The sequence below is a fragment of the Elephas maximus genome, chromosome 27 (assembly GCF_024166365.1).
Source record: "Elephas maximus indicus isolate mEleMax1 chromosome 27, mEleMax1 primary haplotype, whole genome shotgun sequence".
In the NCBI taxonomy this organism is placed as follows: domain Eukaryota; kingdom Metazoa; phylum Chordata; class Mammalia; order Proboscidea; family Elephantidae; genus Elephas; species Elephas maximus.
This window is the reverse complement of record NC_064845.1, coordinates 37,745,931-37,769,130: the sequence shown is the minus strand read 5'-3', so window position 1 is coordinate 37,769,130 and position 23,200 is coordinate 37,745,931. Positions and strand designations below refer to the sequence as shown.

Below are 23,200 nucleotides of genomic sequence, written 5' to 3'. Positions count from 1 at the left end.
AGCCAGTCCCTCAGGTGTGTTATTGTCTGCCATATAGACTTGTCTCATCTTTGGCCTAAGAGGGAGCCTCTGGAGTACTTTTGTACTGAGTTAAAAGGGTATCCGGGGGCCATAGGCTTGTGGTTTCTCAAGGTTCTGTCAGACCAGCAAGTCTGGTGTTTTTTTGTATGTTTGAATTTGAATTTTGTTCTACATTTTTCTCCTGCTCTGTCCAAGGACCCTGTATTGTGATTCCTATCAGAGCAGTTGGTGGTGGAAGCCAGGCACCATCTAGTTGTTCTGGGCTCAGCCTGGCAGAGATTGTGGTAGTTGTGGTCCATTCGTCCTTTGGACTAAACTTTCCCTCGTGTTTTGTTTTTTTAATAGACTGAGGTAATCCTGTTTATTTGTCTACATGTTTATGGTGTCTCCCTGTACTGGAGTGTGAACTTTAAGAGGACAGGGACCATGTGTCTTTTATATATTGCTGTATCCCTGTCATGGATTGAATTATGTCCCCCTCAAAAATGTATGTGTTTACTTGGTTAGGCCATGATTCCAGTATTGTGTGGTTGTCCTCCATTTTGTGATTGTAATTTTATGTTAAAGAGGATTAGGGTGGGATTTTAACACCCTTACCAGGTCACATCCCTGATCCAGTATAAAGGAAGTTCCCCAGGGATGTGGCCTGCACCACCTTTCATCTCTGAAGAGATGAAAGGGAGGTAAGCAGAGAGTTGGGGACCTCCTACCACCAAGAAAGCAGTGCCAGGAGCAGAGCTTGTCCTTTGGACCCAAGGTTCCTGTGTGAGATGCTCCCAGACCAGGGAAAGACTGATGACAAGGACCTTCCTCCAGAGCTGACAGAGAGAGAAAGCCTTCCTCTGGATCTAGCGCCCTGAATTTAGACTTTTAGCCTACTAGACAGTGAGAGAATGAATTTCTTTTTGTTAAACCCGTGCACTTGTGGTATTTCTGTTACGGCAGCACTAGATGTCTGAGACAATCCCTATCACTTATTATAGTGCTTTGTGTATAGTGGACACTCAAGTCATTGCTGAATGAATTCTGATCTGGTGTGGCTTACATGGTATCCTGACATATATTAAAAAAGCACCTCAGGTTATTTTGATGTGCACTCCCATGGTTGAGAAACCTTGGTCTATCTTCCCTCTCTAATCTGCGTTAAGATATAGAAGATATCACTCTTGAAATTGGTAATCTCATTTCCCTAGTAGGAAAAGTTTAATTTGGTAATGTTATTCAGGTGTTGTTCGTAGGTGGGACTCAGAATGGACAATTGCATTCCATCATCAAATAATTAAGTTTAGGAAAGGTGGGAAGATAGACCTAAAATTGAGTTTATTCCTTTTTTTTTTTTTTTTTGTAAAAAAAAAAAACAGTCAAGGTTAGACTTCTTAGATGGTTTTCCTTCAAAACACTACTTCTCAATGTTGGGTAGGTTAGGATTTTGCTTCTGGGGGACATTTTGACGTCTGGAGACGTTTTAGATCCCTTGTGGTCAGTGGTTAAGCGATCAGCTGCTAACCAAGAGGTCAGCATTTCAAACCCAGCCCCTCTGCGGGAGAAGGATGTGGTAGTCTGCTTTTGTAAAGACTAAGAAAAAAGACTACAGCCTTGAAAACCTGATGGGACAGTTTTACTCTATCTTATAGGGTCACTATGAGTCGAAATGGTCTCCACTGGCAATAGGCTTTTTAGTTTTAATTTAAATATGCACATATCTTACATTTTAAAGACTTGTTTGTATATGTAAGTCAGTAGTTTTCAAAGTGTAGTCCTTGAACCCTTAGGAGTAAAACCTGTTCATATTAATACTAAAATATTATATGCCCTTTTCTCTTTGATGTTTGGATGAAAGATACAAAAGCAATGCTGAGTAAAACAGCTGATACCTTAGCAGGAAATCAAGGCAGTGGCCCTGAATTGTCTAGTAGTGTGTATTCTTCTCTGTCATGAATACTTCACGTCATACAGTTAAAAAAAAAAAACCTCATTTTTCCTTCAGATTCTTTTTCAGTACAAATTAAATTTTACTCTACTTGGCTCTAGAGTATCTGTGTGATAAAATGGGTATGTGCTGCAGAGGAAAAGAATTTGTGTGATTGAGTTGCTAGCTCAGCTACCCTCCTCCCCATTTTCATGTAATATCTTCTTTAATTGAAAGAACAACTGAAAAACCATGGTTATTCAGACTTGGGTATTTGACAAACATTTCTTTGAAAATGAACAAAATGAACTTGTTACTAATAAAATTGGAGCTTTCAGGCAAAAATTAGAATTTGGGGAAATCTGTATGGGCCACCTTGAGCTTGATAGCATTCTAGTAAAGATATTTGTGGTAATAATGATAGTAATAGTGATATTATATAATGAACTGTGTCAACATTTGGAAGAACTGAATAACTCGGTAAACCAACATTTTCCAGATGGCGTTACGAAATCACACGTAGGTAAAGATCCCATTCAAAGAGCACGTTAGACAAATGGATTTTGTATGTGTGTGTGGTAAAATACGTATAACAAAACATTTGGCATTTCAACCATTTGTATGTATACAATTCAGTGACATTTATTACATTCACCATACTGTGCAGTTGTCATCCCTATCCATTTCCAAATTTTTTTGTTATCATCCTTAACAGAAACTCCGTACTCCTTAAGGAATAACTTTCCATTTTCCCCTCCCACCTGCCCTTAGTAAGCTCTAATAAACATTGATCTCTATGCATTTGCCTGTTCTAGGTATTTTATATAGGTGGGTCATACAATATTGTCCAGTGGTGTCTGACTTAGTTCACTCAGTATAATCTTTTCAAGGTTCATCCATGTTTTAACATGTATCAGAACTTCATATTTCTTCATGGCTGAATTACTGCATTGTATGGATTTCCCACATTTTATCCATTCATCTGTTGATGGATACTTAGGTTGTTTCCACTTTTTGGCAGTTGTTAATACTGCTTCCCCCACGTGTCTGTCATTTTGTCGTACTGTGGGGGCTTGCATGTTGCTGTCATGCTGGAAGCTCTGCCACTGGTATTCAGATACCAGCAGGGTCACCGATGGCAGACAGGTTTTAGTGGAGCTTCCAGACTGAGACAGACTAGGAAGAAGGACGTAGTGGTCTATTTCTGAAAAGAATTAGCCAGTGAAAACCTTATGGATAGCAGTGGAACATTGTCAGAGACTGTCCCAGAAGATGAGCTGCCTCCTCAGAGTAGAGTTAACTTAATGATGTGGATCGAGTCAAGCTTTTAGAACCTTCATTTCCTGATGTGGCACGACTCAAAATGAGAAGAAACAGCTGCGAACATCCATTAATAATTGGAACCTGGAATGTACAAAGTATGAATCTAGGAAAATTGGAAATCATAAAAAAAAAAAATAGAACACGTAAGCATCAATGTCCTAGGCATTAGTGAGCTGAAAAGGACTGGTATTGGCCATTTTGAATCGGACAGTCGTATGGTCTGCTATGCCAGCAGCAACAACCTGAAGAGGAATAGCATTGCATTCATCATCAAAAAACGTTTCAGGATCTATCCTGAAGTACAATGCTGTGGGTGATAGGATAATATCCATACGCCTGCAAGGAAGATCAGTTAATGTGACCTACTTTTCAAATTTACGCACCAACCACTAAGGTCAAAGACGAAGAAATTAAAGATTTTTTACCAACTTCTGCAGTCTCCAATTGATTGAACATGCAATCAGGATGCATCGATAATTACTGGTGATTGGAATGCAAAAGGTGGAAACAAAGAAGGATTGGTTGTTGGAAAATATGGCCTCGGTGATAGAAACGACCCTGGAGATGGCAGGATAGAATTTTGCGAGACCAATGACTTTTTCATTGCAAGTATCTTTTTTGAATAACATAAGTGGCGATTATACACCCGGGCCTCACCAGATGGAATACACAGGAATCAAATCAACTACATCTGTGTAAAGAGATGATGGAGAAGCTCAGTATCATCAGTTAGAACAAGACCAAGGGCTGACTGCAGAACAGACGATCAACTGTTCATATATAAGTTCAAGTTGAAGCTGAAGAAAATAAGAACAAGTCCAAGAGAGCCAAAGTACAGACTTGAATATATCCCACCTGAATTTAGAGACCATCTCAAGAATAGATTTGACACATTGAACACTAATGACCAGACAAGTTGTGGAATGACATCAAGGACATCATACGTGAAAAAAGCAAGAGGTCATTAAAACAACAAGAAAGAAAGAAAAGACCAAAATGGATGTTAAAAGAGACTCTGAAACTTGCTCTTGAACATCAGGTATCTAAAGCAAATGGAAGAAGTGATGAAGTAAAAGAGCCGCACAGAAGATTTCAAAGGGTGGCTCCAGAAGACAAAGTAAAGTAACCTGGAGTTAGGAAACCAAAAGGGAAGAACATGCCGGATGTTTCTCAAGCTGAAAGATCTGAAGAAAAAATTCAAGCCTGGAGATGCCATACTGAAGGCTTCTTCTACAAGGAACATATTAGGTAACACAGGAAGCATCAAAAGACAATGGAAGGAATACACAGAGTCACTGTACCAAAAAGAATTGGTCAACAGAACCGATGGTACTGAAGGAAGAGGCTCAAGCTGCACTGAAGGTATTGGCAGAAAAACAAGGCTCCAGGAATTGATGGACTACCAGTTGAGATGTTTCAACAAACAGATGCAGTGCTGCAAGTGCTCACTTGTCTATGCCAAGAAATTTTGGAAGACAGCTTCTTGGCCAGCCAACTGGAAGAGATCGGTATTTGTGCTCCTTCCAAATAAAGGTGATCCAACTGAATGCAGAAATTATCCAACAGTATTATTAATATCACACGCAAGTAAAATTTTGCTGAAAATCATTTAGAATGAGCTGCAGCAGTATATCAACAGGGAACTGCCAGAAATTCAAGCCAGATTCAGAAGACGAGGTGGAAAGAGGGATATCATTGCTGATGGCAGATGAATCTTGGTTGAAGTCAGAGATAACCAGAAAGATGTTTACCTCTGTTTTACATTCACTGAGCAGAGGCATTTGACTGTGTGGATTATAACAAATTATGGATGATTGCCAAGAATGGGGATTCCAGAACACTTAATTGTGCTTGTGAGGAATCCGTACATAGATAAAGAGGCAGTCGTTGGAACTGAACAAGGGGATACCGCGTTGTTCAAAGTCAGGAAAGGTGTGTGTCAGGGTTGTATGCTTTCACCGTATTTATTCAATCTGTATGCTGAGGAAATAATCCAAAAAGATGGACCATATTAAGAAGAATGAGGCAACAGGATTGGAGGAAGACTAGTTAAACAATCTGCAATATGCAAATGACAAAACCTTGCTTGCCGAAAGTGAAGAAGACTTGAAGCACTTACTGATGAAGATCAAAGACTACAGTCTTCAGTATGGATTATACCTCAACATAAAGAAAACAAAAATCCTCACAACTGGGCCAGTAAGCAGCATCATCATAAACAGAGAAACAATTGAAGTTGTCAAGGATTTCATTTTACTGAATCCATAATCAACACCCATGGAAGCAGCAGTCAGGAAATCAAAGGACACGTTGAGTAAATCTGCTGCAAAAGACCTTTTTAAAGTGTTAAAAAGCAAAGATGTCACCTTATAGACTAAGGTGGGTCTGACCCAAGCCATGGTGTTTTAAATTGCATCTGCATGCGAAAGCTGAACAGTGAATATGGAAGACTGAAGAAGAATCAATGCCTTTGAATTAATGGTGTTGGTGAAGAATATTGAGTATACCATGGACTGCCAGAGGAACGAACAAATCTCTCACGGAAGAAGTACAACCAGAGTTCTCCTTGGAAGCAAGGATGGCAAGACTTCTCTCATGCTTTGGATATGTTCTCAGGAAGGATCAGTCCCTGGAGAAGGACATCACGCTTGGTAAGGTGGATGGAGGGTCAGTGAAAGACCCTCAACGAGGTGGATTGACACAGTGGCTGCAACAATGGGCTCAAACATAGCAACAATTGTTAGAATGGCACAGGACTACACAATTTTTCGTTCTGTTTTCCATAGGGTCACCATTAGTTGGAACCAACTCGATGGCATCTAACAACAACAACAACAATAATAATGCTCCAGTGAACATTGGTAAGCAGGAAACTAAGACCCTGAGTCTTAGGCTGGGTGTTCTAGAGAAGCAAATCCAGTAAAGCGGATAAGTACATATAGAGAGAGATTTGTGTGAAGGAAATGGCTGATGTGGTCGTAGAGGCTGGAACATCCTAAATCCGTGGATTAGGCTGGAGACTTCTCATGAATCACATAGCGGCAGGGCTGGGGAACCCAAAATGGGCAGGCAAGACGGCAGGTAAGCTGCTAGCTCAAGTCCCAATAACTGGAGGTCAGACAAACAGGAGCCACCTGCAGAGTCCAGAATGAGCAAAAGTCCATGACCCTTGCCAGAAAGTCTACCTATATTGGTTACAGGCCACACCCCCAAGGAAACTCCCTTTCAACTGATTGGCGACTCACAGCAGATCCCATCATTGAGATGATTACATTACATCAGATCTTATCATGGAAGTGATTACATCATTATACGACTGCCAAACCACTGAAAGTCACGGCCCAATCAATTTGAAACACAACCATAATGATCACACCCTGCTTTCAAGTCTTTTGGGTAGGTATATACCTAACAGTGCAACGGCGGAGTCATATGGTAATTCTGTTTAACTTTATGAGGAACCACCAAAGTTTTCCACAGCAACTACACCATTTTACATTCCCACCAACAATTGATTAGGGTTCCAATTTTTCCATATCTTTGCCAACACTTCTTATCTTCCATTTTTCTGGTAATAGTTATCCTAGTGAGAGTGAAGTGGTATTGTGGTTTTGATTTGCGTTTCCCTAATGATTAATGACGTGTCAAGCATCTTTTTTTCCCTTAAGTTAAAATATTTTTTTGTTTATTGTACTTTAGGTGAAGATTTACAGAGCGAACTAGTTTCTCATTTGACATTTAATACACATACTGTTCTGTGACATTGGTTGCCAACCCCATGACATGTCAACACTCTCCCCTTCTCAGTCTTGGGTTCCCCATTACCAGCTTTCCTGTCCCCTGCTGCCTTCTTGTCCTTGCCCCTGGGGTGGTGTGCCCTGTTAAGTCTCCTTTTGTTTTATGGGCTTGTTTAATCTTTGGCTGATGGGTGAACCTCAGGAATGATGACTTCATTACTGAGCTAAAAGTGTGTCTGTGGCCATACTCTAGGGGTTTCTCCAGTCTCTGTCAGGCCAATAAGTCTGGTCTTTTTTTGTGAGTTAGAATTTTGTTCTGCATTTCTCTCCAACTCTGTCTGGAACCCTCTGTTGTGATCCCTGTCAGAGCAGTTGGTGATGGTAGGCGGGTACCATCTAGTTGTGCTGGACTTAGTCTGGTGGAGGCTGTGGTAGTTGTGTTCCATTAGTTCTTTGAGTTAATCTTTCCCTTGTGTCTTTGGTTTCCTTTATTCTCCCTTGTGTTGAGCGTCTTTTTATGTGCTTATTGACTGTATGTTCTTTAGAGAAATGTCTGTTCAAATCCTTTGCCCATTTTTAAATTTGGTGGTTTGTTTTTTGTTGTTAAGTTGTAGGGTTTTGTTTTTTTTTTTAATATTCTGGGTACTAAACCCTTATCAGATACATGGTTCCTAAATATTTTCTCGGATTCTGTAGGTTGTTTCTTAACTTCCTTGATAAAATCCTTTGGAAGTTTTTACATTTGGAGAACTGGATTTATCTGTTTTATCTTTTGTTACGAATGCTTTTGGTGTTATATCTTAGAATCCACTGTCGGAAACTGGATCCCAAAGCATGTTTTATTCTTAGCATTTTAAGCTTTTAGTTCTGACATTTAGATCATTGATCTATTTTGAGTTAATTTTCATACATGGTGTGTGGTATGGGTCCAATGTCATTCTTTTGCATTCTTTTTCTCAGCACCATTTATTAAAAACTATTCCCCAATTGAATGCAGTTGGCACCTTGTAAAAAAATCAGTTGACCATAGAAAATGAATTTATTTCTGGACTCCCAATTCTATTTAATTTCTTTATATCTTTGTCATTATAAAAAAAAAATAAAAAAAGTTGTCATTATACCAGCACCAAATTGTTTTGATTACTGTAGCTTTATACTAGTTTTTGAAATAGAGAAGTTTGAGTCCTCTTTGTTTTTATTTTTCAGGGTTGCTTTGGCTATTCGGAGCCCCTTGCAGTTTCATATGAATTCAAGGATTGAGTTTCCCATTTCTGCCAAGAAACTGTTGGAATTTGTGTAAGGATTGCATTGAATCTGTTGATTGGTTTGAGTAGTATTGACATTTTAACAATATTAAGAATGTGGAATGTGTTTTCATTTATTTAGGTGTTTAATTTCTTTCAGCAATGTTTTATGGTGTTCAGTTAAAAGTCTTTGTCCTCCCTGGTTAAATTAATTCCTAGGTATTTTATTCTTTTAGATGTTTTTGTCTATGAAATAGTTCTCTTTTTTTTCCTTGCCTCTTTAAAATAGTCTTTTGTTGTTCTTGTTGCTGAGAGTATATGCAGCAAAATATATACCAATTCAACACTTTCTGCGTGTACAATTTAGTGACACTGATTACATTCTTTGAATTGTGTAAGCATTCTCACCCTCCTTTTCTGAGATAATCCTCCCCCATAAGCATAAACCCTAAGACTCCTACATAATCTTTTGAATCGTGTTGTCAGTTTGATCCCACATAAATAAGTCTTCAAAGAACATAATGCTCAAGGCATTCTTTACTAGTTAAGCTAAAGTATTGTTTGGTTTTAAGAAGACTTCAGGGGATATTTTTGGTTTTAAGTTTAAAGGTTATCTTAGGGTAGTGATTTCAGAAGTTTGTCCATCCCCCATGGCTCCACAAAGTCTGGAGTCTCTGAGATTTGAAGTTGTGTTCTGCATTTTTCCCACTTTTGATCAGAATTCTTCTGTAGAATCTTGGATCAAAATGTTCAGTAGTGATAGTCAGGCACCATCCAGTTCTTCTGGTCGCCTGGCAAATGAGAGAGTTGTTCATGGGCGCAATTATCCATGCATTCCATTTCCACCTCCTGTGCCTGACTCTCCTTCTTCTCTTTCTCCTGGCAAATAGTTACCAGTTGTTGTGCCTTGGATGGCAGATTGCAAGCTTTGAAGACCCCAGCCACTACACAGCAAACAGGAAGGTAGAACAAAAGCACTGAACACAGTATTAGGCCAGTTAACTTGGATGTCGCATGAAACCATGACCCTAAACTTCTGAACCAAGGAACCAAATCCCAGGAGGTATTTGGTTGTACAGAAGCAGCCTTAGCAGCTCCTCTCTTTTTGTCGTTGTTTTGCTGTTTTTGTAAACATATCTGTTGCACAACTTTTGCCAATTCAGCTTTTTACAGGTATGCACCTTAATGACAGCAGTTTCATTAATTGGCTGTGTAACTTTGACTTTAACGAATATAATTTTTCCATCTCCGTAACCCAAACCTTGGTTCCTTATAAGCAGTGACCCTCTTTTTTCCCCTGCTTCCTGCCCCAGTAGCCACTAAGGAACTTTGGTCTGTATGCTTTTGCCTTTTCTTATCTTTTTCTATAAGTGAGGTCATACAATATTTATCTTTTTATGATCGACTTGTTTCACTCAGCATAATGTCTTTAAGCTCCATCCATATTAAAGCATGTATCAAGACTTCATTTCTCTTACTGACTGAATGGTATTCCATTGTATGTATGCACCACATTTTTGTTTATACATTCATCTGTTGATGGGCATTTAAGTTGTTTTGGCTGTTCTAAATAGTGCTGCAATATACATTGGTGTACAAGTCTCTCTTTGAGTCTCTGTTTTAAAGTCTTTGTGGTATATGCCTAGGGGTGGAATTGCCAGGTTATCTGATAGTGTTGTGAGGAACTGCTACATTGTTTTCCACAGTGGTCCTACCATTTTGCATTCCACCAGCAATGGATAAAGGTTCCAATTTCCCCACATCCTTGCCCTGCCCATATTTGCTACTTTGGTTTTTTTTTTTTAAGCCAACCTAAACAAACAAAAACCCGTTGCCTTTGAGTAGATTCCAACTCATTGCAGCCCTATAGGACAAAATAGAACTACCTCATAGGGTTTCCAAGGACCAATTGGTGGATTCGAACTGCTGACCTTTTGGTGAGCAGCTGAGCTCTTAGCCATTATGCCACCAACCTGACAGAAGTGAAATGCACCCTCACTGTGATTTTGATTTGCATCTCTTGATGACTAATGATGTTGAGTATCTACTCATGCGTTTGTTGACCATTTGAATGTCTTTTTTGGTGAAATGTCTATTCAAGACCTTTGCCCATTTTTTGATTGGGTTGTCTTTTTGTTGTTAGATTGTTGAGACTTTATATGTATTTTGGGTTTTAGATTCTTCTCAAATATATGGCTTCCGAAGATATTCTCCCAGTCGATAGCTTGCCTTTTCACTTTTTGGTAAAGTGTTTTGATGAACAGAAACCTTTAATTTTTATGAGGTCCCATTTATCTATTTTACCTTTTGCTGTTTGTGTTCCTGTTATTGTTTGGGTAATCCACTGTTCAAAACTAGGCCCAACAGCATTGCCTCTGCATTTTCTTCTAACAATGTTATGGCTTTAGTTTTCACATTTAGGTTCTTACTCCATTTTGAATTTGTTTTTGTATATGGTGTGAGGCATGGATCCTGTTTCATTTTTCTGCATGTGGAAATTCAATTTTCCTAACACCATTCATAGAGGAGACTTTTCTTTCCGTATCGAATGGAACTTAGTTAGCACCCTTATCCAAAATCAGTTGATCACAGATGTGTGGATTTATTTCTGGACTCTCAATTCTATCCCATTGATTCGTGTTCTGTTGTTACACTAGTACCAGACCGTTTTGATTGCTGTAGCTGTATAATATGTTTTCTATTGGTCAAATTTTGATGTCCTATCAAAGAAGAATATCCACAGTCTGAAAAGGCTGTTTCCTGTGAGTACAGATTTTCTGCATGTTCTTGAATGAAGACAATTTATTTCAACACATTAAATGAAGAAATGGCTATGAGACACCAACTTTTTTCTTTTGAGACATTAAAGAGTTTTTTCAAAATGTGAAACTGTGCTACTCTTTTCACAAAATTCTTTTGAAGGTAATTATTTTCACAGAAAATTTATTTCTGTTAATAGGTAAATGATATTTTATTATGAAATGAATTTAAAAATAGTTTTAAAAAATGTTTAGTTTCAATTTGGAGTACAGTAAACATTAGTAGATACAACCCACATGAGCAAACTTCTTTGAGGAACTCAGTAATCTGTACATGTGGAAGGGTCCTCTTAACAACCGTTTTTAAACCAGATAGTCTCCTAAGAGTTGTCCCTCAGATATTGTTGAACGTCAGTTTGTGTCTCTTGTTAGGCTAGTCTGCCATTGATGAGGCGATTGAATTGGGCTTTGAAGGAAAGTTTTGGCCTTTCATTTAAGACTTGAATATAGTTTTAACATACAAAATACATGACGGAACTTAAATTGATGGTTACGTTTTGACTTCATATGGCTAAAGAAAGTGTTACCTGCAGAGCAAATGAGTGGATAATTATATCCGGAAGAAAAAGAAAAGAATTTCAGAAAGTGATGAATAAAAAATACTGAACTGTGAACTGCAAATAATTGTGGAACAAGCATTGTCTGAAACTGTTGGATTCTGGCTCATAGTGACCCTAAGCATTATCTTAATGGGAATCTTAATTAGACAAACAAGATTAGGTTTAGTAAACACCTTAAATGAAAGAGATTGCAAAGTGTAAGTGGGGGTAAAATAGGAGTATTTTAATTACTGATAACACTACAGATTTACCCAACCATAAAGAAATAGAAGTAATAGTTTATTTGTTTCTATGAACTAACTCTGTGTTTGAGTAAATTGTTGGTAGGTACTATGAAAGTTAATTGTGGGGAACATTTATGAGAACCTTACTGAAGGTAATTTAGAGAAGAGACTTCACAGATTTTTTTTTTTAATCTGTATAAAATTAATCAGGATTACCTTGACTTAAGGAGTCCTGATCGTGCAATGGTTAAGGACGCAGCTGCTAGCTAAAAGCAATGAACAATCTGACAAGGAAATTTAGAAAACAATTCCATTTTCAATGATATCTTAAATAATACAATACCAAGGAATTAATTTAACCAGAAAGGTGAAAACAGTGTACGCTGAAAACTGTAGAAAAACATCATTGAAAGAAATTAAAGAAGATCTGAATAAAGGGAAAGACGCTTCTTGGATTGGAAGGCTTAATATTGTTAAGATAGAAATACTACCCAAAGTGACTTAGAGATTCAACATGATTCCTATCAAAATGCCAATAGTCTTTATTGCAGAAGTAAAAAAGCCAATCCTCAAATTCATATGGAATTGCAAAGAGCCCCCAATAGCCAAAGCAATCTTGAAAAAGAACAACAAAGTAGGAGGACTCACACTTCTATTTCAAAATGTACTATAAAGCTATAGTAATCCAAACAGTCTGGTACCAGTATACAGATAGAGATGTAGAGCAACAGGCTAGAGTTGGGAGTCCAGAAATAAACGCATGTATCTGTGGGCAACTAGTGTTGAACTACGGTGCCAAGTCCCTTCAGTGGGGGAAAAAACAGTCTCTTCAACAAAGATGCTGGGACCGTTGGATCTCTCTATCCACAAGATTGAAGTTTGACTCGTATCTCATACCATATATAAAGATTAAACCAAAATGGATCAATGACTAAGTGTAAAAACTAAAACCGTGAAACTCTTAGAATAGGGATAATGCTTCAGGGCCTAGTTTTTGACAGTGGATTCTTACATATGACACCAAAAGCATGAACACTAAAAGATAAAATAGATAAATTGGACTTCATCAAAATTAAAAGCTTCTGTGCATCAGAGAAATTTATCAAGGAAGTAAAGAAACAACCTACAGAATGGGAGAAAATATTTGGGAAGCATGTAATATCCAGAATATATATTAAGGCACAGTGGTTAAGAGCTAAGGCTGCTAACCAAAAGGCTGGCCATTTGAATCCACCACTTACTCTTTGGAAACCCTGTGGGGCAGTTCTACTTTGTCCTATAGAATCGCTGTCAGTCAGAATCAACTTGATGGCAACGGGTTTGGGTTTTATCTGTGGTGACTCAGTGGTAAAATTCTCAACCTCGATGTGGGAGACCCCTGTCTGTCAATGGAGATTTGCTGAATATGATGCCGAATAGGTTTCCGTGGAGCTTCCAGACTAAGATGAACTAAGAAAGGCCGGTGGCAATCTTCTGAAAAATCAGCTAATGAAAACCCCATGGATCACAGCGGTCCATTCTGCAACCGATCATGTGAGTGGTATAGGACTAGGCAGTATTTTATTCCGTTGTGCATGGGGTCTCCATGAATCAGAGGCAGACTCAACAACAGCTGACAGCAAGAACAACAGCAACAACTCAACAACAAAAAGACGAACAACTCAGTTAAAAAATGGGCAAAGGACTTGACTAGACATTTCATTAAAGAACTATCCAAATGGGCAATAAGCATATGACAAGATGCTCAAAGGCCATTAGTCATGGTTGTTAGTGGCCATTGAGTCAAGTTGCTAGCATTCCACCCTGACTTACGGAGACCTCATCCACAACAGAATGAAATGCTGCCTGGTCTTGTGCCGTCCCGTCCCCATGATGAGTTGCAGATCGGCAGGCTTTTCCTCCTAGTCCGTCTTAGTCGGGAAGCTCCACTGAAACGTATTCAGCATCATAGCAACACACAAGCCTCCGCTGACAGACAGGCGGTAGCTGCACATGAGGTGCATTGGCCTGGAATCAAACCTGGGTCTCCTGCATGGAGGGCAAGAATTCTACCCCAGAACCGCCACTACCCCCTTATAATGTTTCATGGCATCTTCAGATTTCGTGTGCTTGAAATTAAATTTATCGTCTTCCTTTCCCCGAAAATTCTGTTACTCTCTGTGTTTGCCTCGTTGGTGAATGGTGCTATCATCTGCTCAGTTCCAGAAGTCATAAATTCAAAAGTCGTTCTTAACTCCTCCTTCCATCACCCTCCCATAGTCACTTGATTACTAAGTTCTGTTAATTCTGTCTTAATATCCTAGAAATCGTGCCTCTGCTTTCATCCCTTCTGCTATGGTTCAGGTTCTTATTTGAACCATTGACTACTGCATCAGCCTCTTAATTGCCGTTCTGGACTTTAGGCTGACTCTTTGTTCTTTCTTGTTAGTGTATTCAATTCTTAATATTTCTGAGATACAAATTTCAAGAGTCACATCCATGGTTAAAATTTTCAATTATTGGCCATCACCTTCATGATAATAGTGGCATTAAATATAGCTAAGTGCATAACTTATTGTGGTGCAGTGAATAAATATGGCCCTTGTAGCATGGTCTTTGTAACTCCTACCAAATGACTGGGTGAGACTATGCGAATGAGGTGCTTGTGACCCACCAAACGGATTGGCAAGTTTGCTAACTATATAAATAAGGCGCATGGCACCTTGTGGGGGTACAACCATGCAGATAGGTGTATGCAGCCCTAATGAGGGGATTGGTCAGTTTTTCCATCTGACTAGGCTTAAAATGAGCCATCCCGGAGGTGGGAAGAGAGGATTTCAACACCACCAGGAAAGAAGAGTCAAGAGTGGAGTGCATCCTTGGACCCAGGATCCTTGTGCTGAGATCCTCCTAGATTCAGGAGACAGACAGAGAGCTGTGACACCAGAGATGGTGAGAAACAGCCGCAGAGAAATGGTGGCAGCAGAGGCAGCAGAACCAGGAGACTGGCAGGAGACGGCGAAGTGGGCTTCCCAAGCCACAGAGCAAGAGAGTTGAGCACCTTTGGACTGGAGGCTTACTGGCAGAGTGGGGTGCCTCCGGCTACTTATCGGCAGAGCTAAAAGAGCTTTGTAACACTTACCTGAATAGGGCAGAGGCCAAGGGGCCAGAGAAAGATGTGCCTGCAAAGACACTGAGAAGAGACTGTCCTGATCAAAGAACTGTATCCTGAGCATTCCTGAACCTGAATTGTAACCTGTTACTTCCCTAATAAACTCCATAATTATGAATATTGTCTGTGAGTTCTTTGTGGTCATTGCAACAAATTATTAAACCCAGCAGAGGAGTAGAGAGTGCCGTGGAAGGGACGGTTGGTGTCATAATTGGTAAAAAGGTTGAAAGGTGGAGGCATGTCTGATTCCTGCCTTGTAAGAACCAGCATGGGCTGTTGATTTTGATTCTCCTTCTCGTATGTGAAGTTAGAGGAGGTCAGATGCCCCGCCATGCCATTTTTACACTTGTGTTGTCTGATTTTATTCTTTGAACAGTCCTTTGCTACTTTCCTGGTTGCACAGATGAGGAAATTGAGACCTAGATTTAAACCCAGGACTGTCTGTCTTTAGTTTATGCTCTTAGGCACTTTCTTATGCTACTTATGTAGGATATTCCAGACCCCTTGTGTTGTGGCCCTTACCCACTTGTCTAGTGTCTACTTGACATTTTTTAAGGTAACTTCCTTGAGGGCAGAGATCATATCCCACACCAAGCATTTTCTTAAAACATAGTTCCACTACCCACTGCCGTCGAGTCGATTCCGACTCATAGTGACCCTGTAGGACAGAGTAGAACTGCCCCATCGAGTTTCCAAGGAAACATAGTAGGCACTTGGTAAATTTTTGTTGAATGAGTGTTAAGCAGTGATGAATAACAGGGGACAGTGAGACTAGCCCAGTGTAGAAAGACATGAAAGAGGCATCTGAAGAAAAGGATTCCTCTGGCTGGCCATGCTCATAAACTGTCAGCCTTTGGGTTAAAGCAAAATAGTGAGAGGTAACCAAATGAGGGAAATGAAATCCAGAAGGGGTGATTAAAAGAGAGAAACTTTCTGTTTTTGACTTGAATGAATTGTGTCCTAGGGTTGTAAGAACCTGAAAATGAAGCCTCTAAATACCCTTTTATGTTTTTAGGACTTGTGGAATTAAAGAGAGAGATGCCTGAAAACTAGAGACAGAGAAGTATATTTTTCAGAAAGGGGAAGAAGGAAGACTATAGAGCTTGATATGGTCCTCAGGTGAGAATCTAGAATAAATTACTTAAAGGATAAATTGTTTCCAGGAGAGGTGAAGCACTAATCATTAGGAAATAGCCTGAATTCATTAAGAAATAAACAAAACAGCGGAGCCTTCTTTTTGCACATGGAGCCTGTTGTTTTCCGTCCATTGGATGAGATATAAGGTTTACTCATCAAAAGCACAGATGGCACAGATCATGGGAGGGAGAGGGTGTTAGCTAGGATGGGCTAGATTCTGCTGTAGTAATAACCTCAAATTTTGGTGCTTAAAAACAAAAGAGATTTATTTTTTAAATAATATATTTTTGGTGATTCCAATTCAACAGGTTTCACACATACTACTTAATGACATTGGTTACATTCTTGTTTTCCCCCCCTATTATTGCATAGGGTGTATTTGTTTTTACAAAAGTAGAATGACTATAACAACACCGATCTACAATGCGTGATATGGTCACTGTGCCCCATCCATACTTCTTGGGACCACAATATCATTTTTAAAATTTTATATTGTTGTTGAGAATATGTACAGCAAAACATACACCCATTCACCACAATTCAGTAACATTGATTACATTCTTTGAGTTATGTAACTCTTCTCACTCTCCTTTTCGTTTCTGAGTTGTTCCTCCCACATTAACATAAGCTCACTGCCCCCTAAAGTTCCTATCTAATCTTTTGAGTTGCTGTTGTTACTTTGATTCCATATAGTCCTTCAAAGAGCACAATGCTCAAAGCAGACATTTTTTTACTAGTTAAGCTAGACTATTGTTCAGTTTTAGGAAGACTTCAGGAGATTTTTTTTGGTTTAAGGTTTAAAGATTATCTCGGAGCATTAGTTTCAGGGATTCATTCAGCCTCCATGGCTCCAGAAATTCTGGATTCCATGAGAATTTTAAATTCTTTTCTGCATTTTAAATTTTAAATTCTTTGCTGCTAACCAAAAGGTCTGTGGTTCAAATCTACCAGGTGGTCCTTGGAAACCATATGGGGCAGTTCTACTCTGTCCTATAGGGTCACTATGAGTCGGAATCAACTCGACGGTAACTTTTTTTTCCTGCATTTACCCTGTTTTGATCAGGATTCTTCTATAGACTTTTTGCTCAAAATGTTTGGTCATAGTAGCCAGGTACCATCCAGTTCTTATGGTCTCATGGCAACCAAAAAAAAAAACCCTGATGCCCTCAAGTCTATTCTGACTGATAGCAACCCTGTAGGACAGAGTAGAACTGCCTCATAGGGTTTCCAAGGAGTGGCTGGTAGATTTCAACTGCCAACCTTTTTGGTTAGCAGCTGAGCTCCCCACCAGTTATTCATGGAGGCAATTAGCAACTCATTCCATATCTCCTCCTGTTCCTTATTCTCCTTCTTCCTCTGTTGCTCTAGGCGAATAGAGACCAATTGTTGTGCCTTGAATGACCACTTGCAAGCTTTTAAGAACCCAGGCACTATGCAAGGAACCAGGAGGTAGAAAAGAAGCACTAAACATGTTATTAGGCCAATTAACGGGGATGTCGTGTGAAACTGCGACTCATGATGACCCAGTATATGCAGAGTAAAACTGTTCTCCACAAGGTTTTCAAGACTGTGGCCTTTCTGAAGCAGATCACCAGGCCTATCTTTCAAGGTACCTCTGAGTGGGTTTGAACTGCCAGTCTTTCAGTTAGCAGTCAAGCACTTAATCGTTTGCACCACCCAGGGACTCCTGAGATATCGTACCCACTGTTTTTAATGACCTCAGGAGATGGTGAATTTTATCTCTCTGGGTAATCTCTCTGGCATTAACCAGAATTTTTTTTTTTTTTTCTTTAGCTTTAAGGCCGTACAACCCACCATACATTGGGCCACCTCACAGGAAACTGATCAAGAGAACAGGAGACATTCAATGAGAGTTTTCTTTCTTGGTGTTTCAGGAGAACTAGAAAGAGTCACAGCCTTTCCTTAATGTTGATGTATTTATTGAGGAGGAAAGAAATTATGTAACAGGGAAGTGCGGGGCACTGTTTGAGAACTTGGTCTTACCTGGCTAGTTATGGAACATTCTTATGCCTTGTTTAAGGATTTCTTTTTTATTTTTCAGGATTTGTTTTCAGGAAGACAGGAGGAAAGGAAGACATCTCAGGATCCCATTTCAAGGGTCCTTTGGCTACATTTCCACTGTCAGAACGTTTTCTCCAAGAGTTCTGGGCCAGACACCTGGATTTCCAGATGGGTTTTGTAGCCAAGGAGATTTTAGAGAGGGGAGGTATTTCAGTTATGTAGAAAAGTTCAGTTATCTAAAGAATTTATTTTATAAAATACCATAAATCTTTGTGACCTAAAACAACAGCCATTTATTACTTTTCATGATTTTGTGGACTGACTGGTATCAACTGAGTGGTTTTGTTCTGCATGGTGTAGCTGAGGTCACTCATGGGCTACATTTAGCTGGAAGCCCGGCTGGGACTAGGACATCTAAGATGGCCTCTCATCCTCTAATACCTCTCACCATTTGGCAATGTAGCCCAAGTTTCTTCATACCATGGCATTTAGCTTCCAAGAAGGAATATTTCAAGAGGACAAGCCCCAATATGCAAGCACTAATCAAGCCTCTGCTGGCATCATTTTGCTAATGTCTCATTGGCCAAAGCAAGTCACATGATCAAGTCTAGAGTCAGTGTGGGAGGGGGCTACACAAGGGTGCAAACACCAGGAGGTTTTGTTCACTGGAGGCCACCACTATAATGATTTACCACAAGTGAGCAGGGCAGTTTTGCACACTGGATCCTCAGTTGTCAGTGCTTAGGTATGGATGCGTAACCTAAGATCTGGTCCTTGACTTTGCAGTTCCAGAAACTCTATGTGACTAGGAGTTCATGCTTAGCCCCGTGCGTTTATCTGAAATTGCTTCTCATCATCACTCGAAGACGTGAATTTAGGCTGTCATAGTTTTATCTCAAGATTCTGTCGTCTTGGCCACAGATGGTTGAACCAGAGTGGACACCCGACCTATGACTCTGTTGGCTGAGCTGGCCCAATTGGACTTTCTCTTAAGACTTTGGAATGGGAATACTGAGAGACTAAGATCCAAACTGGTGAAGAGATTATAGAAAATCTCGTAGATAGTCTAAAACGAGTTCAGAAATATATCTAAACTCCTGAGAGGACTAGAAAATGAGACTGCTAAACCATAGTTTAAGTGGTTACGTGCTATGGCTGCCAACCAAAAGGTCGGTAGTTTGAATCCGCCAGGCGCTCCTTGGAAACTCTATGGGGCAGTTCTACTCTGTCCTCTAGGGTCGCTATGAGTCAGAATCAACTCAGCGGTTTTAAACCATAGCTATTAAGAGATTGGCTGCTAACCAAAAGATTGGCAGTTTGAATCCACCAGCTGCTTCTTGGAAACCCTATGGGCAGTTCTACTTTGTCCTATAGGGTCGCTATGAGTTGGAATCAACTTAATGGCAACAGGTATTCACTAGTGGATATATGTTTCTGCTCATTCTCTTACACTCCATGACATTATCTAGCTGCAAGGGAGGCTGGGAAATGTTATATCTAGCTGAGTAGCCATGCACCCAACTACTATGGAAGAAGGAGAAAGTGTATTTTAGTGAAGACTTAGCTGCTGCCTCCTTCCCCCTACCCCCTCCCCACACAGCATAGTGTTCAATTCCTGGTTACCTTTCAGGAGGGAGAAAGACAAGAGTGTATTTACAGGGAGTAAACAGGATGATGAAGGCCTCAAAATCAGGCCATAAACAGATTGGTTAAAAACTTCGGGATCGTTATATTGAATATTTAGGAAACGAAATGGCTGCTTTTGAATGTTTTACGTGCAAAAAGAGATAAATGTTATTCTGTAAAGGCTCCAGGAGTAAATATAATAAGAGGAAGCTAAGCAGTAACCAGTTGCCATCAAGTCAGTTCTTGACTCATGGCTCAGAGAAATGTATTTATGTTCATTATAAGAAAAGAAGATTCTAGCAGAGTTGTCCAGAATGATTTACACCTCAGGTACATTGTGAACTAGAAGAAGAGACCAAAAAAAAAAAAAAAAAAAAATTTTTATTGAGTACCTATTATGTGCTCAACACTATTGAGGCACTTTCACAGATTTGTTCCTTCGAACTCTGAGAGTCTGTTGCAGCTCCACATACTTTTCTCCAAACCCTATTTTTCGTGACTCACTGACAAGCCTGCAAAGAGCATATATGAGTTAAATTTGTGGGGTAGAACATCCTAGGGGATAAACCCTGGAGGGTGTTGTGTATGTTCAAGTTGTGAGTTCTGTGGTAGATGGAGAAGTTGGCCAGGGTGCAGAAAGAAGGAAGCATATCACTTAGTTATTTTCTGATTCTTAGCAGCAACCTGAGATCTTCCAGAAGGGGTTATATAGTCCTGACCAGCATACCTTTGTGGCGGCCCTCCTGTCTGCCGTATTACCACACTGGTGAGCCCAGAGAATGCTGCCAAGAAGTATGAGAGGGCTGCTTTAAAAGCTCTGTCCAATGTAAGAATGTCCGGTGTCTTCCATATAGCTCCTGTGGGTTCTGGTGGGAGACAAGATGCCTTTCTTGATACGAGTTCCTGGTTGTTTACTGGAGTCAACAAGAGTGTTTTGTCATTCCTTGTACTTCTGGATCCAAAGATCTAAGAGAACAGAGGGGCCCCCAAATCTGCAATTCACATAAACAAAGTGATAGAGTAACAGGAAATGGGCCAGGGCACAGAAACGAAGACATTCCCCAGAACAATGGGGCAGGGTATCAGAAACTAGCCCACGAACTTCTTTAAAGTTGTCTCTCAGAAGCAACCAGATGAAACGAGCCCCAAAGACATGCGTTGAACATCCACCTGTGACCCCTGTGTGACCTTTCACCAGGGGCAGTGAAGGGCTGCAGCTGCAGCTGGGGAATCCAACTCAGAGTGAGAGACTGCGCAGGCATGACACCCCATAAGTCCTACTATGAATTCCAGAGGCCTGTGGGACAGGAGCCATCTTAGAAAGCAGCTGCGCGTGCACCTTCGGTAGCCTATCCCCACCCAAAACTGGCTAGTTACTGGAAAACCCCGCCTGTACCTCTGAATAAACATGAATCTTTTTCACACTCAAGTATTTAAAAGCCTGTGCAAGTCCTCCGTTCTGTGAGAGGGGCGGTAAGCATTGCCTAGGCCTTCCTTACCTCTGCTTGCAAGCCTCTTCAGTAAAGCTTTGCTGGTGTGCCTTACCTGCTCATTCTTGACCAGTGAGAGGCAAGAACCTTATTTAGTTAAAGGCATAGAGACTCTGGCAACAGTTCTGAATGTCCTCAATATTCTACTTGTTTCTCTTTAATTGAACACTCACCTCAGTCAATCCTAAGCTCTAATGTTATGCTGGTCTACCAGTGTGGACACTTAAGTGACAAAGTTTTAGGAAGAGACCCTAAAACTTTAAACCTCCTTGAAGCTTGTGATAAACTTTATGTGCTGCAGCAAGTAAGAATTTCCACACTTCCCTGGGAAGTTGGAGGAGAGCTAAGAGATTGAAGTAGAAATGTATTTGGACATAAAAATATTTTAGTCAAGCTGTGAAGAAGCAGCACAGGGGATGATTTGAGGCCCCTGGAGCCATCAAGTAGCATGATTGGCAATACCGTTTGGAGAACAAGGGTGTTCTGTGTGAACAGTTTCTCACACTTACCCACACTCCACCTTCCAGCCCTGTCTCTGTGTCTTTTAAATCTAGTGCCTCAGATTTAGTCAGATGATAATAGACACTTGTCATGCCTGAGTGAAAGGTTCCAAAGGGAGGTTGGAAGGGTCTTATAACCCTGAGGAAGAAAGGATGTTTACAGTCGAGTTGAACCTATCCACCTAAAGAGCTTTAGCCAGCTTCCTCCCAGTTCGTCTAATGGAAAGCACACTTCATCACGGCAGGTGACAATTTTTTCCCAAAAAAACACAAATGAGAAAGGCATATTCTTTCAATTGACTTCCTAAGGTGCTCTAACCTTTTGTCTTTAGCCTACTTGTAATAAGTGCCATCAAATTAGCCAAGAATGACTCTATCTGAGCATCCAAGAGTAGGGGCCTGTCTAGAAAAATGAGTGCCTATGGCAATTAGTTTTAAATTGCTGAATGATCTCACAGCTGGCAATGGAAACTTCGATGGCCAATAGAAACTGCTCATTAGAGCCCTTCCTCAAGCAGTACTCAGGGTACACGTCCTACTTGCGATACCTTAGGTACACCTCTGTCAAGAGGAGTGAAACCAAAGAGAGTGTGGGTGGGTATGATGTCATTTCTCCTCATAAGGATTATTTCCTTGTTCTAGATCGCAAAAAGTGAAATTATGTTAAAAGATATGAACATTGTGAAGGACCTTGTTGCCGAACTGCCTTCTTGAAAAGTAGTACCAGATCATGACACTGAACTCAAGTTCCTTATAGATCCACTGCTGTCTTTGGACAATTTCTCATAGAAATACACAACGCTAAGGTACTAGGTATAGTACCTTAGCGTTGTGTATTTCTAAAGCTAACAGCTGTACTATATTCCTGAATCTTACTACCAGCTCCCATTCTTACAATTTAACCCTAACATTGATACTTAGAACTCTTTGCCCCACTCACTCTAGGGACTGAGTGTACTTGAAAAATAATTTTAGAGTAAGTCCTTATATGTAAAGCTCCCATTCCAGGATTATACGAGCCTGAATATATACCCACTACACTAGGCATACTCTTGACATGAGCTTGGCACATCAACTGGCAGCATTTTGTTGGAGAAAATAAAGACATGTTCCTAAGGAATCTCAGGGTGCCTCCTACACGTACTTTTAAAAATGTACTTGTCGTTAAAGTATTTGCATTGTGTGTAGTCCCTTGATGTGGAAATAGACAAAGGAAAAAGGGAGAGAGACTTTGTCACTGTTATTCATTGCTGTATTTCAGCACCAAAAACAATGCCTGGCACGTAGTAGAAGCTCAATAAATATTTGTTAAATGACTGAGTGAAATTTTCCTTCTTTTGTTGAGAAGTTGTCTCATAGGGCATTTGTTTGGATGGTCTAAGGGTCATAAAAAGGATGCCTTTTGGGGTTTCTTCCTCATCCACTTTTCAGGGAATC

At 40.1% G+C, this 23,200-nt stretch overlaps 1 protein-coding gene across 9 annotated transcripts in view; it reads left to right on the top strand.

The window, feature by feature from the left end:
* LOC126068459 (ral guanine nucleotide dissociation stimulator-like) overlaps positions 1-23,200 on the top strand; it is a 490,075-nt gene that overhangs the window by 295,103 nt on the left and 171,772 nt on the right. Inside the window, exon 2 of one of the 9 annotated variants that reach the window (XM_049871005.1) lies at positions 8,197-8,286. The exons of the other annotated variants lie outside the window; for them this stretch is intronic. The gene's annotated coding sequence lies outside the window, so the exon portion shown is untranslated. The remainder of the gene's footprint in view (positions 1-8,196; positions 8,287-23,200) is intronic. 9 annotated transcript variants of the gene reach the window in all.